Here is an 11,258-nt window from a genome sequence, read left to right as displayed (position 1 = left end):
TTTGACAGAGGGGGTAATCACGTGATAGTCAAGATGGCGACGTCAATGCCGAGACAGTTATTTTTTCGCCGTTTTGTACCCTTTATTACTTTCGTTTATTTTTTAAATGACGCTCACTTTCCAGCCATATCAGTAACAAGGTTATTAGCGTTTATTTCGTTTTTAAATTCGCTTGATATCTCGACTTTACTCCCCGCAAATTTTCTTAGTTGAGCCCTAAATAGGTCATCCCGCTCAGAAATTTCGCAACTAGTAAAGTCGAGATATAGAGCGAATATTAATGTTCACTAAACTCCAGTAACTTTCTTGCTAATATGGCTGGACAGTGAGCTGAATTAAAAATAATAAAACAAGTAATAAAGGGTACCGTATACAGAGGCGTATCCAGAATTTTTTTAGAGGGGGGGGGGGGCTCAACAGGGGAGGGTGCGGGAGGGGTGTCCCCTTCCGTCGACGATTTTTTTTTTTGAATTTGCACCTGAAATAATGCGATTTCCTGCTATCTAATCAGCATTTTGCATGATAAAAGTGCATGTAAAACAAATAAGAACTTGAGTTCACACATCAAGTGTGACAGACACACGGACAGACAGACACACATGGGTAAATCAAATGTCTCTACAACCACTGAAGTGGTGGGAGACATTATCTTTATCCATAACTTTTTTAACAGAGTAAGATGGGTGGACCTCCTATTTAACCATGCTGGATATCCTACTAGGTCAACTTAGGTACAACATTAAAATGTTTATGTCACCTTTCCACCTAGCCTGCCATATAAAGTGCAACTCAGCAGGGAGGGACTGAGGGGAAGGGAGATCATCAATGAACCATTCAAGGTCACTAGCACTGACAGGAGAGGCGCACATTTGTTCAGGTATAAACTTCAATCACATGGCTGCCTTAGTCTGCAAATCACTGAATCGGGTGTCGATTTCGTTCACAAAAGTGTTAACAAAGGGAGTCATTAGGTTTCTGTGTAGTTTAATTCGGGTGTTGCTGCCTCGATGTTGTCACGCTTTAAGAAAATGATTTAGTTTCATATAGCAAAGTAATTCTTCATTTTTGAGTCTTTTTTAATTTTAAAAAGTATGGATGTACATCAAAGCAGTTAGCCCGATTTGTAAAAAAATAAAATAAAATAAAATAATTGCCATTCATTAAGTGTGCAGTTGAATTTCACTGGCAATAACTTGTTACTCAAAAGGATTATCACTCTAAAGAGCTAATACCAATTAAATTCATCAAAGATATTACCGAAAAAAATAATTATGATTGTCCATTGCGTTCGTCTAAACTCTTTAATTGCTACAAATTGAAATATTGTTTTTCACAAGTCTCATGCGGCAGCCATTTGTAAACATTTATCTATCTATAGCTTAAATGTATGGATGAATTTCATTAGTTGAATGTATCTTCTTCAGCCAATCAAATAGCGCAGTTTATTACTTACAGTCAATGAAGCGTTTAGCTGACGAAGGTTAGATCGTCTGTACACATGCCTGGGGGCAAATCACACAAAAAGACAGCTTTTTATGGCTTGATTAGGGACATATGACAGGAAATACACAAGTGGATTGAAACTGTAAGGGGCTCATTTTTATTAAAAGTCATGTCTAGCCAGCCAGCTGGGGGGCTTTAGCCCCCTAGCCCCCCACCTAAATACGCCCCTGGTATAAAACGGCGAAAAAGACCTGATTCGGCACGGAAGTCGCCATCTTGATAATCACGTGATTACCCCCTCTGATTGTAAGCGTGACCTTTAACTTTTGATGAACTTATTTTAAAGTTGCGGTAGACAAATCCTAGTGCCTGGTTTTCATTATTAGTTATTGAGTTCATAATTTAATCCCATTTGAGGTTACTTTGGAGCGTAAAACCTAGATAATTGGCGTGATTTAATTTTTTAAATGATGTGATCATGTAGTTTATATGAGAAGATGAGTTATGCTGGGGATGTTGCATTTTTTCCAGAGTGGAATTTCATTTACCAGTCCTGCTCCCATCGACCAACAGCTTCAATTTCTAGCTGAAGGTTATGGGCGTCGGAAAGTTTGTTGATATTTTTGTAGATGATGCTATCAATCATCTACCAGTATATCAGAAATAAGATGGGCCCCAAGACAGTGCCCCGTGGGACTTCGAAGGTTACAGGTTTCTTGTCTGACATGGTTTCCTCCAGGACAACAGTCTGGGTTCTGTTTGTTAAGAAGAAAGCATTTGAATTAATTCCATAGTATTTTAGTGTGTATAAGATGTGCTGGTGGGGTACTTTATTGAATGATTTAGCGAAAATCCATAATGATGATGTAAGTTTGTATACCTTGATTACTGATTGGGTAAGTTTTTGGATGAATGAAATCAGTTGTGTTTCGCAAGAACGGGAAGGTCTAAACACTTAATTGTCGGTGGTCATATAAAATGTTATTTGTATCCAGGTGAGACTTGATAGAGCTAGCGATGAAATATTCAAGTATTTTACAGCAAATGCATGTAAGTGATATTTGCATGTAATTTATAGCATTATGTTTGTCTACTTTTTGACGATGCTGGAACAGCAGCGTCCAAGGTTTGATAATCACCTAGAAAATTTTCACAATGGCCATCTATGTAAAAGACCGAGCCAGTCCGATTGAGATAACTCGATTTTTCAGTTACTTCCCTTGGGCATACGCCACTGCCTAGGATCCTAGCATTGATAACATTCTCCTAGCAGAGTTGTCGTTCGTGTTTCAACATTCAACACTGGCCGCCTTAATGAGAGTTTCGATTAAAAACTTTCTTACTGCATACATTGGCTTGTTTCGCTATTTAGAAGCTGTCATTTAGGATATATGAATTATTTATTCACTAAATCTCCGCTTATGACAACAATAGTTGGAATTCGAAGGATATATACTCGATGTGAATGAAGGACTTTCTGGTCTCTGGATCGTAACAGCTTGACATGGCAAAACTGGCATACTGATTACTGGTATTTTTAGTTATCAATATAAGTCACATTGTGCTTTATAAGTTGTATTCGAGCATTTTGCGACTTATTGAATGACTATGATACCCGATATCAACATTTCATCGGGGATTTGCAGATCACCAATCTGTCCTGAGATTCAACATTGATTTCAAACTTTTTACTGGTTACTACTCTTTCTTAGTGTTAGTACTTGTTATCATTTTAAAGTTAAATGAACTGTGTCACAGTAAAAGAGACATTAACCCTTTCAGTGCGTGACCGAATTTTAAAGGCCTTTGCAAACAGTTTGGTTCCAGATGAGACGCCACAGAACGTGGCGTCTCATCTGGATCCAAACTGTTTGCTATTATGATAGTGTTCTTTGAAAAAAAATGAAGAAAATGCTTATTTTACAAATTCAGCAGACGACATTTTAGCAGACGACAAATTTCCCAGCATGCAAAGGGTTAAGGCGATTGTGGCCAGTTTGGATCTAGATCAGCCAGCAGTCGCTTGAAAGCTGTTTGCTTAAAAGCGTTTTTCTGACAATAACAAATAATTTAATTGGATACTGATTTGACTGCGCTTTTCCTGTGACCTGGCTCAAATAACAGAATTGTCATTAATCAAATTATTTATTTCGAACATTAATCAATTGTATTTCTTGTCCCTCGGGATCAATGACTCCAGCACTTTCCTGTTGAGAATTGAATACTGCTAAAGGCGATGCTAGGGGGCGTGAGAGATGTTGCACCTTCCAGTATCGCTTGATTGTTCATTGTCGGCTCGGGTACTACGTACATGTACCCCGGGTACTCTTAAGTATACTTACATGTATCCCGGGTACGGTAAATATACTAAAATGTACCCGGGAAATTTAACCCTAAATCAGTCGTTGTCGACTATTTTTTGTAATAATTATATAGAGGATATTTGTTGGATCCGGTGGATTATCGATTTTAATTCACGAGTGATCATAGAAAAATAATATTTTCACGAGTGGCGCAGCCACGAGTGAAAATATATGTTTTCTATGATCACGAGTGAATTAAAGTCGATAATCCACCGAATCCAACAAATTTTCTTTTTATTTAATGCATTTTTCACAGTTTATATACATTGTTCAAGAGTTTAACTAACGAATTTTGCTGGGATAATGACGTCATTTCGTCAAAAAAATGACGTCATTTCACAGTAAGCAATGAAAATTATCGATAATTCTCACTGATAATTTTCACTGTTTGAAACAGTGAAATTATCAGTTTTAATTCACTGATATTTCTCTATAAACCACCGGAAAGCATTAAATAAATATACACATTTATGTCAATTTTCTGAAGAATGGCCTCTATATTATCGGAACACATACTCAAAAAGCATGTTGATGCAGTGTTTTTTGAAGAGAAGTGTGTTTAAGATAATCGGTTGCGCGTTTTACGACATCGGATTTTGGGCGCGAATACAACTCGGGTACAGTCTAATATGGACCGAGTACAATTACGTTTATTTACCGTACCTGGGGTACATGTAAGTATACTTAGAGTACCCAGGGTACATGTAAATATACTTAAGAGTACCCGGGGTACATGTAAGTAGTACCAGAGCCGACAATGACCAATCAAGCTCCATTATCCGTCATGAACCGACTCAAAAAATCGAGTCGGCAATATTTGACTTAATTTTTGGTTTGGTTGCTCTCGAGGGATCGAAAATTTCAGAATCTTCCTAAAAGCCCTACGGGTTTGATCCCCAGAAGCGACATTGGAAACTAGCGTACTTTGTTATCTAAAAGGTTGCTAAACCTGATATACAATGATAATGTGAATTTTCTCTCACATGATGTTCATCAGTCATATTATATAAAAACTTACAGCAGTAGTAAACAACTGGACATAATTAATGAACGCATCTTTCAATTGTCTTTGATACTTTGATTTTGACATGGCCTAGATTTAAATATGTGACTGGACTTTACCAGCACTCTTGTAACAGAGCTAAAGTTTAAATGTACCATTGAAGATCGCCTAAATCCAGGTTTTGCTATTATAGACGTGTGGAAAGTTTTAAGGGTGTGACAAGTAAGCAAAAATTGGTCATTACCCAGAGGCCACAACTGTTCTATGACTGTATTAAAACAAGAAAAATCAGTGCCTGATTTAGATTTCCTTAGATCTGATTTAGATTTCCTTAGATAGTTCAATAAAAACTAATATCATAAGCCTGGTAACAGTTTAACGGTAATGCTACCAATGTGTCACACCAGGGCCTTGAATTTGAAATCTAGGACATGCATGGTAATTTCTTCATGAAATCAGGACACAAAATTGTATTTTAAGTCCTTAATTGACCTGGCTATAGTTCTCAGATTATTATAAGCTCAATCAGTATATTTATATCATTATTTATGCTTTGTGTATTGAAAACATATACATAATCATGCAGTTACATGATAGCAATAAATAATATCAAAGCTATCCATACTATAAAGGTCACTGACAAAGCCTATGGTCAAAATGTGAACACATTGAGTGTAATCGCCCTCTCGTGCCAGCAAAAACAACACGTTGACAGGTTGTCATTTTTGACAGTTCTACTTTCACTTTCATTTTGTGATATCAAACTATTAACAATTATGTGGCTGAGAAAAATATCGCCATTGCTTTTTATGCTCCCGGTAGGGTGGCCTATATCAGTTGAACTGTCAGTCAGTCAGTCAGTGTGTCAGTCTGTCCGTCCGTCCGAAAACTTTAATGGCCATAACTTTTTTTAATATTGAACATAGCAACTTGATATTTGGCATACATGTGCATCTCATGGAGCTGCACATTTTCAGTTGTAAAAGGTGAAGGTCATCCTTCAAGGTCAAACGTCAAATATAAAGCGTCTGTCTGTCTGTCCGAAAACTTTAACATTGGCCATAACTTTTTCAATATTGGCGTGCATGCGTATCTCATAGAGCTGGACATATTGATTGGTGAAAGGTTAAGGTCATCCTTCAAGGTCAAAGGTCAAATTTTGCAATATTGAAGATAGCAACTCCATATTCGGCATGCATGTGTATGTCATGGAGCTGCACATTTTGAGTGGTGAAAGGTCAAGGTCATTCTTCAAGGTCAAAGGTAAACTATATGGGTTCAAAGCTGCGCAGCAGGGGGCATTGTGTTTCACAAACACAGCTCTTGTTTAATATATTTTCTGCACATTTCTTAAAAAAAACTTACATCAATACACGATTTTCTTCGTTAATTCAATCATTCCTGACAGACTTGTGTACATATTTCGCTTACATTTCGACGCGCGTAGGTAGGACCGCATTACCGCTTCCGAAATGTGTATTCATACTATTGCCTTCGAGGAACTTATCTGATGTTTGACGGAAAGGGCCAAAAATGTGCGAGTGTGGGTCAAGTTCCCCACAGGTACTACTTTCCCGTTCCCCCAATTTTTTTTCCGTACCTAAAATTTTTCGTACCCAATTTTTTTTCTTACCCAATTTTTTTTTCGTACCCAATTTTTTTTTCATCCCAAATTTTTTGTTCGTACCCAAAACTTTTTTGGTCCCAATTTTTTGGTTCCCAAATATTTTTTCGTACCCAAATTTGTTTTCATACCCAAATTTTTTTCGCAAAATTTTTGTACCAAATTTTTTTTTCGTACCAACATACACAATTGTGGTAATTGTGGTGATGTAGATAAACTTAACTTGATGCTTTTATATCCATCCTCTCAAAAGCATCGTCACACCAGTACTGTCAGTACTTTGATTTATAGACTGGGCATGCATTTGCATGTTTCCAATCAGAAGGAATTTTTCCAAGAGACAATGGCTTTTTAAAGATTGAAGTCAGAATTGGGGATATTTCTTTACTTTATTCTTTTAGTTCTTTGCAGGGTATTTTATCTGGACATGAGGCTTAATGGATTTTAAGGTTTTGTAATTGTTTAGTTATTCATTGTCTGTGATGTTGATGTCAGACGTGTACAGGATGAGGGCTGGGGCCTTTGTCAGGAATAGCTTCAGATGTGATTGGTGTGAAGGCATCTTGGCTTTGTCTGTTGAGGATATTTGCTTTGTTTTGTGGAAGGATACTATTTTCCCTAAGAGTAGGTTGTGTCAGATTTTATAGTCTTGATGTATGAGAATAGTTGTGTGTTTTTTGTTTTTGAATTTTTGAGTGTGCTGTATTATCTTGTTCTGAAATTGGGATGTCAAAGATGAGGTTTTCAATCTATTGCAAATATGACTGGCGCTGCTCTTTTTGGATTTGGCTATTGAGTTTCTTTAGGAAATTGCTTTTATGATTGTGTTGTTTAGATTTAAGATAATTGCGTTTATATGTGTCCATTTTTGTTGTTAATTCTTTAGATACCCAAGGAAGTTTTTTATGAGTGAAGTTGGAATGTATTTCTTGAAAGACCGTTTTAATTTTAAGCAGATCTGCTGTTGAGTTGTGTTTTTTTTCTCTTGTTTAGGTTGCATCTTTTAAGGGAGGTGGAAATTGCGATACAAAGAATACCATTGGTAAGCTTCACCGATATGTGGTATTGTTTTGAAGTTGTCAATTATGGCAGGATAGTTTGTGAGAAAAAGATCAAGAATTTTATCACAACGGTGGGTTTGTTTATGATTTGTGTGAGAGAATGGTCAGCTACTAAATTAAGAAGTTCTTGGCTTTGTTTTAAATTTGGTTTTCCCTGGGGTCATCTTGAGGTTTTCCAGTCAATGTTAACTATGCTCAAGTCTCCATTTAGAATAATAAAGGATTTGCATTAAAAGTTTGCATTTATTCTGCTATAGGATAAGTTTAGTTGTTCAAGTGACGTGTCATCGTTTGGATGTGGTCTGTAAAATGAGCCAATTACATTTTTCTAGAGTTTTGGATTTTGATTTAAGCCCACACTATCTCGCAATCTGTTTGTAATTCCGTCGCCTCTGAAGACAGAAACTGATTATTCACAGCAACGAGGACCCCGCCATGACAATAACCTTTCCTGTTTGGCTGTCGGTCTTTCCTGTATACTGTGAATCTATCAGCGGAAAATAATTCATATGACGAGACAGTTGGTCAAGCCAGGTTTCCGTAACAATTACTACATCTGGGCAAGTACATTCTATAAGGAGGTCTAGCTCAGCGGTTTTTTGTATTCTTAAGTGGTTGTAAAAATAGGCTAATAAATAAAAGGTTTGTTGATGTTTTCAGTTTTATGTTGATGTTCGTGTTGCTTGAGTTTGGGTTTAGGTGAAGGTGTTGCAAAGGGTTTACCTGGGCGATCCGGGTCGCTTAGAACCGAGAAATTATTATATAGAGAGAGGGATACTGTCACTGTAATTGAAGAAAGAAATACAAAAATTTGACAAACCAGGTTTAAGACGGTGCCAGGAAATATTGCGACTGACGATAATGGCGTACATAGTGTCCGACATGTCTCCCTGGCAAGGAAGGTGATAGCAGGTTTTGCAGGTGTCACATCCCAGCGCTTTGTTCTTATATGTGACACTACTCCGGTATGTATTTTATCAACCTCCGCGAAAAGATTGGACAGGAACCAGGATTTTCTTGTGACGGCGAAGATATTGTCAATCTACACGCAGAGTTGTCGTACAATGCTTTCACTTTTACATGTATCCCTCCTGCACCGCTCTTTTTTAATTGCACTCCTCTTTTATTTAGTGTTGCACCCTTCTTTTTTCTAGATCGTTCCCTCGACTTAGTAGGTCGTTCCCACGACATAGCTAACTCGTTCCAACGAGTTTGTAAGTCGTTCCCTCGAGTTAGTATGTCGTGGGACGAGATAGAAAAAGAGGAGTGCAATTTAAAATAAAAAAGAGGAGTGAATGTCACCTTTATGCCACCTAAGTAACTCTAGTTAGAAAGGGACTTTAAATGCAACAGTAACTGTAATAATCTAACTTTTCGGGATTACTGACAATAATTTGAAAAAATATAAATGCACCAGTATTTGGACAGGACGCTTTATAATTCAAACTTTGGTTGAATAAGGGTATTTAAATATCATGGCAACATCGATCCCTAAGCAACAGCTGGTCTCGGATTCACCATCCCATTCGTAGACTTAAGCGAAAAAAACATACGTAGAACCAAGAAAATATGTCGAGCGCGTGAATACATGTATATTATGGCTACAAATGTTGCTTATACCAGTAACAACGTGTAAATGAATATAGTGTAGTTAGATGCGTTAAATTCTAAAAATGGTGAACTATTAGACAATTACAGATTACAGAATATTCTTAAGTTTAAGAGCTTTGTCTAGGAATTGAATGTTTACTAAGGTCCCGAAATTCGATATGTATAGACAGGAACGTCTTTATGTGGCAGGAATCTGCATTCAAACCCCTAAAAAACTGTGCGTTTTAGAAATTATCGAACTACATGTATTCAAAACATGCAAAAGTATAAAGATTATTTACACGAAATCAATTAGCTGCAATAATGTGTACAAATGTGCATCCCATATCCAGGAACTATGTTTTCTTGTGTAGTGTACGTGGAATTCCATAGCCTAGCTAGACAATGTTCACAATACGTTTTTGTCCATGTACTCGTGTTGCATGTTATCATGGACTTCGATATTCTGGCATGAACTTGAAAACTTTGCAAGAAAGTACCCGGAGAGATTGGGCGCCCCGAAATATATCATAAGTTATCCTATAAGAATACCATTTCCAAGCAACAGATTCATACCATTGCCTTGTAACCCAAAAACTTATTTCTGATAGGATTTAAACTTCTTAAGCATACTTATCGCAAGAAACAAAATACAAAGATATAGGATAGACCTTACGAAACCCCTTTATAAGTTATTGATCGTAATTATAATGAGCAGCTACAATTATAAAATAATAAAATTCTTTTACAGGCCTTTTAAAAATTAGGAAAACAAGTTTAAAATTAAAACTGATCGGCCGACATATTGTATTCGTATCTCAACTACTACCTAGGTACAGACCGCGTTTTGCTGTTAATCCCTTTTAATAGTAAAAAAAAAAATTCGCATATTGGCAACAGAGGGGGTAATCACGTGACAAACAAGTTGGCGACGTCCATGCCGAGGCAGGTATTTTTCGTCGTTTTATACCCGTTATTACGTGTATTATTTTTTATTCCACCCACTTTCCAGCCATATTAGAAAGAAAGATACCGACTTATTTCAAAGTAATATTCGCTCTATATATCGACTTTACTCGGTGCAAAATTTCTTAGCGGGATGACCTAATTAGGGCTCAACTAAGAAAATTTGCACCGAGTAAAGTCGAGATATAAAGCGAATTTAAATACGAAATAAACGCTAATCACCTTTTTACTGATGTGGCTGGAAAGTGAGCGTCATTTAAAAAATAAACAGAAGTAATAAAGGGTATAAAACGGCGAAAAATAACTGTCTCGGTATGGACGTCGCCATCTTGAATATCACTTGATTACCCCCTCTGTTTCAAGCGAATTGAGGAAATTACATTTTTTTCTTATGTCTCCCACCACTATAGTTTTGTATTGTTTTTTCCATGTCTGTTGGTTGAATGGGTTGTGTGTTTGTTCGCTCCAACTTTAACATTTGCTATTACTTTTGCAATATTGAAGATAGCAACTTCATATTTGGCATGCATGTGTATCTCATGGAGCTGCACATTTTGAGTGTTGAAAGGTCAAGGTCATCCTTCACGGTCAAAGATCAAACATATGGGTCAAAATCGCCCATTTAATGTTCACTTTTGCAATATTGAACATAGCAACTTGATATTTGGCATGCACGTGTATCTCATGGAGCTGCACATTTTGAGTGGTGAAAGGTCAAGGTCATCCTTCAAGGTCAAAGGTCAAATATATGGGGACTAAGTGATTCACAAACACATCGCTTGTTAATTTCATATTTCATGTAAATTAACGGAAAACCCGTTTTTCACTGGGATCCGAGTTTCAACTATTTTATGCGTTGGTTACACGTTAAAAAGTAGATCACGCATAAAAATGCACCAATACCATCGATGAATGAAATCTGCATGGTAATATAATTTGACTTTAAAGGGGCCTTTTCACAGATTTTGGCATTTTTTTAACTTATTTATTAAATGCTTTATATTGATAAATGTAAACATTGGATCATAAAAGCTCCAGTAAAAAATCAAGAAAAAAATTAAAAAAAGGAAAAGAACATTGCCCGGAGCAGGTTTCGAACCGGTGACCCCTGGAGTCCTGCCAGAGTCCTGAAGTAAAAACGCTTTAGCCTACTGAGCTATTCCGCCGTGTACACATTCTTGACGTATTTTATACATTATATAAGCAAT

This window comes from Dreissena polymorpha, chromosome 4 (assembly GCF_020536995.1).
Source record: "Dreissena polymorpha isolate Duluth1 chromosome 4, UMN_Dpol_1.0, whole genome shotgun sequence".
Lineage (NCBI taxonomy): Eukaryota > Metazoa > Mollusca > Bivalvia > Myida > Dreissenidae > Dreissena > Dreissena polymorpha.
The sequence above is the reverse complement of the archived record's forward strand: the minus strand, read 5'-3'. Positions refer to the sequence as shown.